Here is a 12,234-nt window from a genome sequence, read left to right as displayed (position 1 = left end):
ATGAATAAAAAGGGAAAACGGGGGGAAAAAATAAATGTAGTGTTCTATGGTCAAACACTGAAAGGCAGTCTCATAATGTTGTTTACAAATAACAGGTCACACAGTGCTCCCACTTTTCTTTCTATTAATTTCACCGGTTTTATGAACACATTTGGCAAACATTCAAAAGAACACATCCATAGAGTAATGAGGGTGAAATGCTGGCTCAAAGGAGACATGAGCAAATGCTCTGTCAGTAGACTATTTGCAAACAGTTGAAATCAATAATAAATTCAGCCTAACCAAATGCAATGCATACAAACAGAAATTAAAAGACTGAGGCAACTGGCAAATACATGAATGATGTTTCAGGCCACAGGGCACACTTTCTCACATACGTTAGCACTTTAAATAGGCTGGCAAGACATTGGCTCCACTTGAAACACCAGAATGTACCATATGTACTTCCAAAGACAAAAATAACAAGACAATGCTAATAGCATAAGTAGCTAAATATTTAAGACAACTATTTGTAGGATGTTTGAGTCATCAAATGAAAACATGTTAGAAAATTTATATTTAAAGTGAAAAATATAAATGTCATGATCCTTCTGTGTAATTTTCCTGATCTACTGCAGCCAAACACAGAACAACCACCCCAGAGAAAAACAGTAAATTAGAATAAAAAAGGTTGATATATTCTCTCCGCAGAGGCTACGGTGCTTGCAGCCTTTACACAAGATCAGCATCCAGCTCCAGTCCTGAGGTGTTGGGCTTTGTATCTGGTAGGTCACATTTGGCAAAACAGTTTTGAGACTAGCCATGATCCAGACAGGCCATGAGACCATCCTGCCAATGCTTGGCCAGTCATTGCCAGAGTTTGTTAAACCTTGTGGCCTTGCCTGAAAACTAAGGGCACTTCACTGAAAAAAGGTCACAGGTTCCAGTCATCCATCTGTGCAGGTCACTCTTCAATGTATATATCTGAAACCGAGTCTTACACTTTATACTGCAAAATACTAAGCCCAGTAAATTTTGACATAGCCTACACAGCTCCTGCACATTTTGAAGAAACCAGGCTCTAAATCTCAACTTCACGCCTGGCATCCACAGAAACTTCCAAAAACATGGAGAAGATTCAGATAAGAACAGTACTCAAAACAGACCATGGAAGTTATGCCATACAAAAAAAATACTTATGTGGGCTAGGGGAAAGGAGACGGACACCGCAATCTCCACTTACAGGAACGCTGCCTGTCTGGACTAAAGCTAAAATCACACATATCATCTGCTGCTATAAAAAAGGCTCAGAAATGTTTACTTAATCAGTCAAGAATCTGTGCTGCCATCATATAAGGCCTGACCCTAGAAATCTTCTGCACAAGCCAAACACATTTTTGCAACATCAGGCCATAGATACAACAGGCTTTGTTGAATGTTCAGAACACAAATGTATTGTCACTCTGTCCTTGCTGGAGTTAAGATGGTATCACACAGAAAATATCCATTAAAATGAAATCCTACATTCCACTGCAAACCCCAAAGATTTTTCTTTTTTTTCGCTATGGTGGAAGGCGGTAATTAAAAGAAAGGTTTAAAAGCAATTACAAAAAGTTTGAAGGAAAAAAAAAAACAACAAAGGCTTGTTCTGAGGCAAACTAATACCCTAAACTCAACTCCGTTAGCCAGGAAACTAACTTACGGATTAATAGAAGATTAACAAATTAAAACAATCATTACTTCTAACTCTAAACTAAACACTGAAAGGGAGAAAAAACCTTTTGTTCCGTAATTTTCTTTTGATACTTGGCTAGCCCAATGGATAAGCTGATGGAAAAATGGGATTATACCTTATTAAACAGAACTTTACATCCACATGTTTTAATAAACTAGCAACAAAATAAACTGACAATGTGTTTTGCTGTTTAAAATTGTTCAAAAGCAGTCATTCATAAAGTCTTCACAGTAATTCTGTAGTACAACATTGCACTATAAGTTGAATGTAAATGAATTACCCAGCTGTGAAAAGGTGTGCCCTATCAATTGCCTTGTGAGGTTGTTAAAGGAAGAGGTTTTTTCTTTCTTTTCATAGATATATATATTCAAATTTACATTAAAAAAAGAGGAAAAATGTTGTCCTTCAAAAGTTCATGGCAAAATGAATACAGAAGCAAACAACTACAAAATCATTCACTGCAATTATCTGAGCACATTTTAAACAGGTAGAAGATGCAGGTCACCATATTATTTTTAGTAAGAGGAAATTAAATTTCTTTCACACTGGACTCCATATACACAAACATCTGCTGTGCACAACAAACCTTATCTACAAAGCCGTCATTCAGTTCACATGATCAAACTGACAAGGTGTAATTGCATTTCACATGTTGTCATTAGAGAACACAGAACCCTTCCATGATTTAAGTGGTTTTTAAACTGAAAATACATGCTGCTGGTAACATCCTAGATACCATGAAGAATTTATCACTTGGCCTAAGCAAAATTTAAAATAAAAGATTTAATCCACAGTGAGGCACATATGCATACAAATACATAAAACATTACAAAAACCAGGCATGCACAAAAAGCTATTCTGTAACTACAAAATAACATATTATAAAGTACCCAGATATAATGCCATTATACTACCATCATAACACTGAAGAAATGCACAGGAATAAGTGTTTTGAAGACATGCCATCTTAGCCAAGCAAAAAAAAAAAAAAAAAAAAACAAAACCCAAAAAACCAAAACAGTTGTCCACAAACAGTTGATGGTCGACAGGTTAAAAACAGTGAATCCTAGCTTTTGAGGTAGGCTACTCCCACTCATCTTCCTCTTTCTTGTAAACTGCCCATGAGGGCTTAAACTACATTACACATTTTTTCTAACCTCTACCCAGCACTACCAGACTAGGTAGTAAAGACAGGATGGTGGTCTCCCAGAAAAGTAATTTTCATTCATCAGCAGTGAAGGAAACGATTATGTTAATGCTTTAGTAAATTTGAGCTGTATGTAATAAGTAGGTTCTTTCCTTCCACTCCAATACTGCATTTTGGACCACCCTTTCAGCTTCAGGGTTTTATTTTTTCCAAGCACATCCAATCCTGTGAGAATGAAGCTGGATGAATTTTTATGATACACTGTCATGCACTAATTTTAAACTAATTGGTTCATTTAAATTAACTGATTATGTAAGAAGACATTTACTGATACTAGCAGAAGTACCAGAGCTGAGAGTGTTTGGGGTTTTTAGTACAAAACCAGATTCTTCCAAATACAAATTAGCATTGTTACTGAGCAACACCAGCAACCCAAACAAACCCAGTAGTAGTCAAAATGAAAATAAAGGAACCTTGAATAGTTTTCACAGAATGATATAAAATCTGTCTTGTGAGCACCATGCGATGTTACTAAAAATGTACTTGTTTCTGCTCCTTGCTTTCATTTTTTGGGAACTGGCATAGGAAGGAAGATGTATTCCTCATTAGAATAATCCTCAGGCATGCCTTTTATCTGTGCCTCCCAGATTACAGTAATTTTAGTTTAAAAGTCACCAACTGAAAAAGTAAACTGTACAAACTACAGAAGCTTTTATATTAAAAAAAGGACAAGACTAAAGCCAGAAAGTAAAAAAAAACCCAACAAAACCACCCAAAAAGTCAAAACAAAACTAAAGAGGAAAGTTAAGATACAAGGGGAGATATTTGAGTCCACATAATTAGCAGCATTACCAATATCTTCTGAAATATATAGAAAATATTTCATGTGTTTCAACCAATTCTATATCCAAATTCTTAGAGGTCTAACTCATGTGTGCATGTAAAATAGGCATGAAAAGGGTTAAAGTTTGTTTTGTGACTGTAAAAAGCAACAGATAAATATCCTTGGAAACTAATCCCCCCAATATGAACCGGCACTGTCTGTGCTTGGATTCCCAGCCCTAACTTGTCAGCAAAGCTCTCCCTACCTGTGGAGAACACTATGGAGGAGGGCAATTTTACCTCAATCTCTCTGTCAAGATCAGGGTTTAAAGTTTACTTCTAAGAACAATACAAAACCAAAAAATAAAAAACAAAATTAAAAGGAGGAAAAAATGAAGATTACATAATTCTGATGTTTGAATGCATGTCCCAGCCCCAGCTGTCGCTGCCTGGTCTCACCAGGCTCAGTCAGAGGTACAAGCACAGTATGCACTCCTGACCTTGCCACATCTCAACAAGCACAAAATTAAAGGGTGCTGCACCTCTGCCTTCTCCCAAAACCTGACATCCAGCCTGGCCCAGCCTACAGTCATTTCACTGGCTCTGCAACACCTCAGGTGCTGCTGACCTGAGCACATCCTAGTTCAGGGTGTGAGAGTCAAACACTGCATGCTGCCACCACTCTCCAGCGTCAGGGTTACACCTTTTTTTCTCCAAAACTAATTTTTGGACTATCTTAAGGCTATCCATGTATGTGTATATACGTGCATATGCATGCACTCACATACAACAATTAATGTAGTTCATTTGAAACAATTAATATTTGTGAAACTGATTCAACAATCCCAGCTGAGACTTTGTGCTAACACAAGTCTTAATACTAATGGGTCTCTGGACACACACGTATCCTCTGCCAGCAGCAACCAGGCTGAAACCACTGATACAGTGAACAAGCAACTTGTAGCTGCTAAATGACACTGAAACTATCATGTTCTTATAACAATTCCTCATTCTGTTACCAACATACATGAGTTTATAAAAGAAAAATTCCATATTTTTACTTCACTTTATGAAAATCTCCTGTATTTATTAACTGCACACTGTGACGGTCAATTCTTTTGGAAGAACATCTTTCCAATTATTTTGCTGTAGGCTATGGGGTTGTGTTCAAATTAGCACAAACTCAGCAGTGGACACTTCTAAGCATGAAGCACAACAACACTGTATACACGTTAATCACACCAATGCAACTGCTCCCTTTCAGCAGGGCCTCTCTAACATGACTCTGATTTGGAAATATAAATCATAAATGCCTGGCTTCACACTTGAATTAGAGAATATTCTTCAAGGTCTCCATTCAATGGCAAAGAATTAATGAAGAGCTGATGGTGCTACACAGCAAAATATAGCAGAAGTCAAAGTTTGTCAGTGTACATCCAATGCAGTTTGCTGCCTTCAAAAAGGAGCACAACAAATGCATTATGCTGCAGAATGACAAAAGGAATCTATCCACCAAAGTAAAATCCTCTTTGTTTTCTTGAAGACAATGTCAAAGCATATTTTCCAAGTAATTTAAATGTCTAAGGGGAAAATGTTGCTTTTTTGCTCTATCGGTAATTTATTGGAGGTATGGGAAAGTTGTGTTTCAATAGGAAAAAAAACCATAAAATCACGTTATTACATTTTTTCATTTAATAGAGTTATAATTTTATATAACAGAACACCTTCTAATGTCTCTACACAGTGGTAAAAGGTTAAACTGTAACTAAGAATTAGCAGCTTAAATGAAACTTAGGTCAGTAAATGCAATCACACTTTGAATGGCACTAGAGTGAGGTACAGAGCAACTGTTACACTCTAATGGAGAACACCGGTCTTGTTTCACCCTCCAATAGCAAGGGGTCAAACAAACTCCCTACTTAATTAGATGAGAGTATTTTGATACACATATATAGAGAATTATTAGACATTAGTAGTACTGTCATCTGCTCAGCAACAGGCCATAAGTCGTGTCATCTAAGCATCAAAGCACTGTTCAACCACATGTTCAGTGTGCTGTGTAACTTTGCCTAGCAAATGACTACAGTTCAACACCCAAGCCAAAATATAGTTATGCAATGCACTTAGCTAAAATATTAAAATAATTGTTTCTTCATACTACAGTACTATCATAATGATTTTGTACTGCATGAATAGCATAGGGTTCTTGGCAGAAATTTCCACTGTAACTTCACACAAAATTATGATGTGTGAACACAAGCACTCCAGTTTAAACAGGACATATATTAGTTATTTACATTAACAACAGAAACAGTCAAGAAATGAGGTTAAACATCACGACGCCCCTTTAATTCCATAGAGTAGACAGGATTATAAAGATGGAAGCCACATCCTCAGACGCACCCAAGCCCAAGCTGCCCCAAAGTACAGAAAGGGACTGGTGGCTGGAACCGACCCCAACAGAAGGTAACAGAGGCAATATATTCTTCTCAAACAACAAATCAAGAGATGTAGTAACTACTGCTACAGGCCAGTATTTTTAGTATCACTTAAAATAAATACAAATACGCATAGGAAAAACAGCTCAAGAAAAGCAGTGCAAAAGGCCTGTGCACCTTTACCTCCAAAAACTGTCATATAGCTATTGTGGAGTTAAACTTGCTTTTGGTTAAACTAGCAGAAGCAAATTTATATTTCTACTGAATTATCAAACATTATTAACTATAATTTATAAATCTCTGTCTAGGAAAAAATCTCCATACATGAAGACAACTGGTAAGAAACGATGGTGTTTTCTTAATTAACAACCTTCTTTGCTTCTAACTTTGACTAGATTTTACACAGCCCTAACTTTGGGGGACTTCCTGTGACTGTAAAACAAAACACTATTAGTAATCCTTAAATGAAATTCCATTATATGAATGATCAGAGAGCAACAACAAAGAAAAAGCCTTCAAAATATTCTCTTGTAAACTGAAGAAAAATAACCTAAACTGTACTTTTCACCTTTGTATGCTTGTTTCAGTATCATTAAAATGACAGATTTTGTACTGACAGGAAGGCTGCTATTCCTACATACAGCCGTAGTTCCAATGTTTTTGTTTAATTTCAACCAACTTGTCCAAGTAGGCCATTTGGTAGAAACCTATAAATGGCACCCAGGGGGTCTGGGTTCTTGCTGTAAAGAGGTCAGCTATTTCCTCCTAACTAAAAATAGTCAAGATGAGGGAGGGGAAGAGGGAGTGGAGTTTTAATTTAGCAGCTGAAAAAAGAGTTTACAAAATTACTTCCATCTTGCCTCATAATGAAGATTATAAAAAAAAAGAAGTTGTCCCAAGAGTTACAAAACCTGGATCACTTTATAGGCAGGCTGGTGTACGTAATCTAAAATACTAGGAATTAAAAGAGCAGTTGTAAAGGGAATCCAGGATATAGATCACGTTATGACGCCCACCCCTCTTCAGACAGAGCAGACAGATTTACCAGCAGCAGTGCTGCCAGGTGTTAACAACTCTCCTCTCTCCTACCAGCTGAGATCACACCGTGGTCCTGCAGATAAAGCACTACAATCAGCTGCCGTTCCCGTTCCCCTGAGTCAGTTTTTTTCCAGCATTTACCCTCCTGGCTTTTTGTTTCCCTCACTTACATTACAACCTGTTTAGGGTGAAAACCACCGTCTACAATGTTCCCCAAATGGCCCTGATTTGAATGGGGGCCCCTTGGCACTACTAAAATACAAACAGAATCAGTTTAATACAAGATGAATTCTAACTCTGGACTCCTAGCAGCAGCAAAGAGCAAGGGCTAGCGGCACCAAAGCGCGCACTGACCCCGCCACCTGCGGCAATCACCCAGCAACCTCAGCCTAAAACTGGGATGGCTTTTCCAGCCTCATTCCTGCAATGAACCAAACTGAGCACACCGCTCAATCCACTGCTGACTTATCTTAGCTACTGAGAAATAAGATCCCATCCACACTGAAAGACATTCTTCTCTACTCCTTGCAAGCAAAGGGATGACAGGCCTTCAACAGCTGCTGCTGCCAGAGGACGACTCTCCATTCAGGAAGCTCTTCCAGGAGCCATGGCACATCAGACATACCAAGCAGACAGCACGTCTACTTCTGGTCCCTGTCATCACAAAAACGAGAAAAGCCCATCTGACAATCAGTGACAAGACCACAACAGCATGAAACTGAATGAGGGGAGGTTTAGGTTAGATACCAGGCAAAGGTTTTTCACTCCGAGAGTGGCTGGACACTGGAACAGGTTGCCCAGGGAAGAGATCACAGCACCAAGTCTGATAAGAGTTCAAAATATGGTGGGATTCTTGGGGCTGTCCTGCACACGATCAGGAGTTGGACTCAGTCCCTTCTAACTCAGCATATTCTATGATTTGGTGAAAACTGGGCAAACTGGTGGAGCAGAAATCTGACAATTCCAGGTGCCCCTTCCCTAGCAATGATTTAACTTATTTTTGCTTTTTTAGATAATTATTGTGGAGAATATCTGCAATCATTAAAAAAAATAAGCAGTAGCGTAACTCACAGCAGTGACATAGCAGAGAACAGTGGGGTCATCTTACTCAGTTGGGTGGGGGAAGATGTATTCAGATGCCAACTCATCTCCTGAGGGCTTTTTTATGTCCTAAGAAACCTGGACAGTTGTGCAGTTGCCAGTCTTCACATATATGTGTAATTTTTAATCCTCTTTGCTTCTGAGACACGATTTTTCATCTCAGGGGGAGAAAAATATAGCCTTAAAATTATAGAATATACTGAGTTGGAAGAGGCCCACAAGGATCACCAAGTCCAACTCCTGTCCCTGCACAGGACATCCCAAGTATTGCACCACGTGCCCAAGAGCATCGTCCAAATGCTTCTTGAATCCTGTCAGGCTTGGTGCTGTGATCTCTTCCCTGGGGAGCCTGCTCCAGTGCCCAACCAGCCTCTGAGTGGAGAGCCTTTTCTTAACATCCAACCTAAACTTGCCCACACACAGCTGCAGGCCATCTCCTCAGGTCCAGTCACTCAGAGAAGAGTGTCTGCCCTTCTGCTTCCCCTGGTGAGGAAGCTGTAGACTGCAATAAGGTCTCCACTTAGTCTCCTAAAAATGAACAAGCCAAGGGACTTCAGCCACTCCTCATACAGCTTCCTCTCAAGGCCATTCACACCTCCACGATCCTCCTTTGGAGACTCTCCAACAGCTGAATGTCTTCTATCTATTGTATACCCAAAACTGCCTCCTGCACTGGAGGTGAGGCAGCCCCAGTGCAGAGCAGAGCAGGACAATCCCCTCCCTTGCCCAGCTGGCCGTGCTGTGCCTGATGCCCCCAGGGCAGGGTTGTCCCTCCTGGCTGCCAGGGCACTGCTGGCTCATCGATCAGCGCCCCCAGGTCCCTTTCCTGGCACTGCTCTCCAGCCTCTCCTTCCCAAGTCTGTACATCCAGGGTTGCCCGGCCCCTGGTTATTGCATAGCTCACTGAAGGTGTTAAACACTGAGACAACTACAGCAGCTCCACTCCCATCTCCCCTGTTTTTACCATTATTACATATAGCACAAGAGCTTTAACGCATTTTTAATGTGATAGCATCCTCCCCCTCTTGCTTTCCTTTTTCCTCCCACCTCCTCTACAAATCTTCTGTGGGAAAGCTACCCTGTTTTACTATTGCTGTTGCTGAGATGTTGCAATTATTATCTGTAATTGTTTCAAAAAAAGCCAAACAAAAAAAAAAACAACAACGCCAAAACACACACTAGGACAAATCTGGCTCTCTTTGCCAACAACATCTGCTATCACAGAATGGATATATTTAATTTAAAACCTGCCCAATGTCTTTGTACATGACAGAACACTGACTGCAGGACAGGGAGAGGCCTAAACCCAGAATGTGCAGTCACATGGTACACAAGGTAGATGATGTTAAGCCTTATACACCACACGAGCAGTCTTGGTTAAAAGACCACAAATAAATGGGGTAAGGAAGAAAGATATGACATTTTATTTGTCAAGAGTAAAGACCTTGCATTTATTACCTACAATCAGATCTCCCTCTGGCACAACATGTTTATTTTCATACTACTTGCCTAAAACGCTACTCCTGAAATTTTAACTTTACACTCTTTTATTCGAAATCATCGGTCTTTTCAATGGAATATTTTAGGTTTCTGCAACATTATGCTGCAATATTTTCTTTTTCTGGAGGAGGCGGTGGGTGAGCCCCGCCGAACAGCCCGCCTCCCCTCCCCCACCGCACACATCCACATCCACACTCCAAGGCTCGTGCGTCAGGAAGGGAGAAACGCCGTACGAATCCTCGTGGAGAACAGCAAAGAGGCATGTTAAGGCAACACATAAAGGGCAGTCTTTATTCCGTCTAAACGCCGACTTTGAGGAATTAATATGCGAGCCGAACTTTTAGGGTGTGGCTTGGTGTTTTTGCCCCTTGTTGCGCTGCGCAGGATGCCTGCCCGAGAACCCAGCAACATACCATTAAATAGGTCAAGGGTCATTCGCTTTACATCACACCACACCGATATTCGGCCGCGCACCGAACCCATCTATCAGCCCCACCGCCGAGACTGAACACGCACCGCAAAATGGGGACCCTGCCCGGCCCGGTGACAGCGCCGGGGGGAGGGCGCCCGCCCGCCCCGCCGCACCGGGGCTGTGCTCGCCGGCCGGGGCGGTGTGCTTGGCGGGCCGGGACGTGCAACAGGTCGGCGGCCCCGCAGCTCCGGCCCCGAGGGGCTGCCCCGCACCCCAGCCCCGGCGGCGGCCGCGGCGCTGGCAGCGGGGCCGGGGGCAGCGCGGCCGCGGGGGGCTGGGCCCGGGGCGGGGGGCGAGGAGCGAACTTGTTTACCTACTTGGAAGTAAACTTCGATGTAGGGGAGCGACCGGCCCCTCCGCCCGCTGCTGATTCAAGCCCTGGCGATGAATGGGATCCCCTCCCCCACCCAGGCTCTGCAAACTCCACACTGGAGCGTGAATACCTCGCATTTCTCTCCCCCCCTCCCCGAGCATTTTTTTTTTTTTAATAAACCCCCCATACATTAAAATACTGTCTCAGAAGTAGGGAGAAACTGCCTCCCTCCCCTCCCCCACGCCCCGGGGTCGCTTGTCCGGGGGCAGCTGCAAAACACCCGCCACGGGTACGGCAGCCCCACGCACACACATCACCTCGGCCCAAAGAAAACACCCCCAAAACCCCCAAAGAGAACCCAAAACGTCCGGGTTCAAAAAACTTCGTCATAACCAGCGGCGGTTGAGCGACCCCCTCCCCCCCGGGCGGGTCAGGCTGCAGAGGGGACGCCGGGGGGCAGCGGGCCCCGGGCTGGGCTGGGCTCGGGGGGCTGCGCCGGGAAGGACAAGCGCAAGAAAAGGGGGAAATTAAAAAAAAAAAAAAAAAGACGGGGGAAAAAGAAACCACACCAGGGTCCCCGGGATGAATAATCCGCCTCGGGAACTCACCTCGCGGCGCAGCGGGCGTTAAAGGCACAGCTCCCGCTCCCGCGGGCGGGGAGAGCCCCAACTTCTGCGGGGGGCGGCGGCGCTGCTGCTGGCGGAGACTTTCCCTCACTTGCCGCGCATGGTGCAACTCCTCTTCCCCCGGGGTCCCGGCCAGCCTGCCAGGAGGCTGCGAATCCCCCCTCGCCGCCGCCGCACACGCCTCCTCCCCCCCCTCCGCGCGCACGGGCGGCACAAGGAAGTCCCGGAGAGTGGGATGGGGGAAACGGAAAGTTTTGGGGCGGAATGGCGGTGAGGGGGGGCTGGCGGGGCCGGTGCGGACGCGCGGCGGCGGCGGGAGCAGCGCCGAGGGGGAGCCACAGGCGGGGGAGGGGGCGCACCGGGAGGGCCGGGGCGGCTGGGGGGCGAACCGGCCGCGCCCTCCCCCACCTGCGTCGGTCCCGCACGCCGGGACGCGCAGCTCGAGGAGGCGCCGCCGCCAACGCCCCCGGGGATGCCCCGGGGTGCCGCCAGCCCTCGCCCCGCCTGTGGTTGTGTTGTGCTTTGACACCCCCCCCGCAACTGAAACCCGGTGACAAACCAGGCACACACACGGAGGGCAGCCCTGCTCTCCCCTCCCCCTCCCGCCGAGCAGCGCCTCGTTCCCTGGCCGGCCCGGCGCGCGGGGAGCGCGGTGCCCGCGGCCGCCCTCTGTCCCCCGCACGCTCGGCTCCGCGCCGGCCCGGCCGCTCGTCCCGCGCAGTGGCGCGGACGGACTGCCCGGGCGGCGCTGCGGGAGCGACCCCCGCGCCGCCCCCGCTGCTCCGGTCCGGGGCCGGCGGCGGTGCCCAGTCAGCGCCCCGGGGCGCGGGGGCCGGGCGGGCTGTGAATCAGCACAAACGAGCTTTAGCGCATCTCACTGGGCGCGACACCCGCGGGCGGCAGCGCTGCGACTCCTTAGCCTCCAGCGCGCCCGTCCCACGCGTGTCCCCGTGTCCCGCCCGTGTCCCCCCCACCCCCGGGCGGATGATGCAACGCGGCTCCATGTGCTTCCCCTCCCCCGCCCGGCTCCCGTTTTTTTGCGCCTGGCGGGTCATCCGGCGGC

General features: G+C 45.2%; 1 protein-coding gene across 4 annotated transcripts in view; it reads right to left on the bottom strand.

The window, feature by feature from the left end:
* TBL1X (transducin beta like 1 X-linked) overlaps positions 1-11,780 on the bottom strand; it is a 188,451-nt gene extending 176,671 nt beyond the window's left edge. For 2 of the 4 annotated variants that reach the window (XM_041472328.1, XM_041472330.1), the window contains exon 1: positions 11,154-11,780. The gene's annotated coding sequence lies outside the window, so the exon portion shown is untranslated. Of the gene's footprint in view, positions 1-10,549; positions 10,571-11,153 lie in introns of those variants that run through there. The other 2 variants (XM_041472326.1, XM_041472327.1) reach the window with 2 other exon arrangements.
* Between the last annotated feature and the right edge of the window lie 454 nt (positions 11,781-12,234).

This window comes from Pyrgilauda ruficollis, unplaced genomic scaffold (genome assembly GCF_017590135.1).
Source record: "Pyrgilauda ruficollis isolate IOZ18807 unplaced genomic scaffold, ASM1759013v1 scaffold29, whole genome shotgun sequence".
Lineage (NCBI taxonomy): Eukaryota > Metazoa > Chordata > Aves > Passeriformes > Passeridae > Pyrgilauda > Pyrgilauda ruficollis.
Note: the sequence above shows the minus strand (reverse complement) of the source record. Positions and strands in the feature narration are given on the sequence as shown.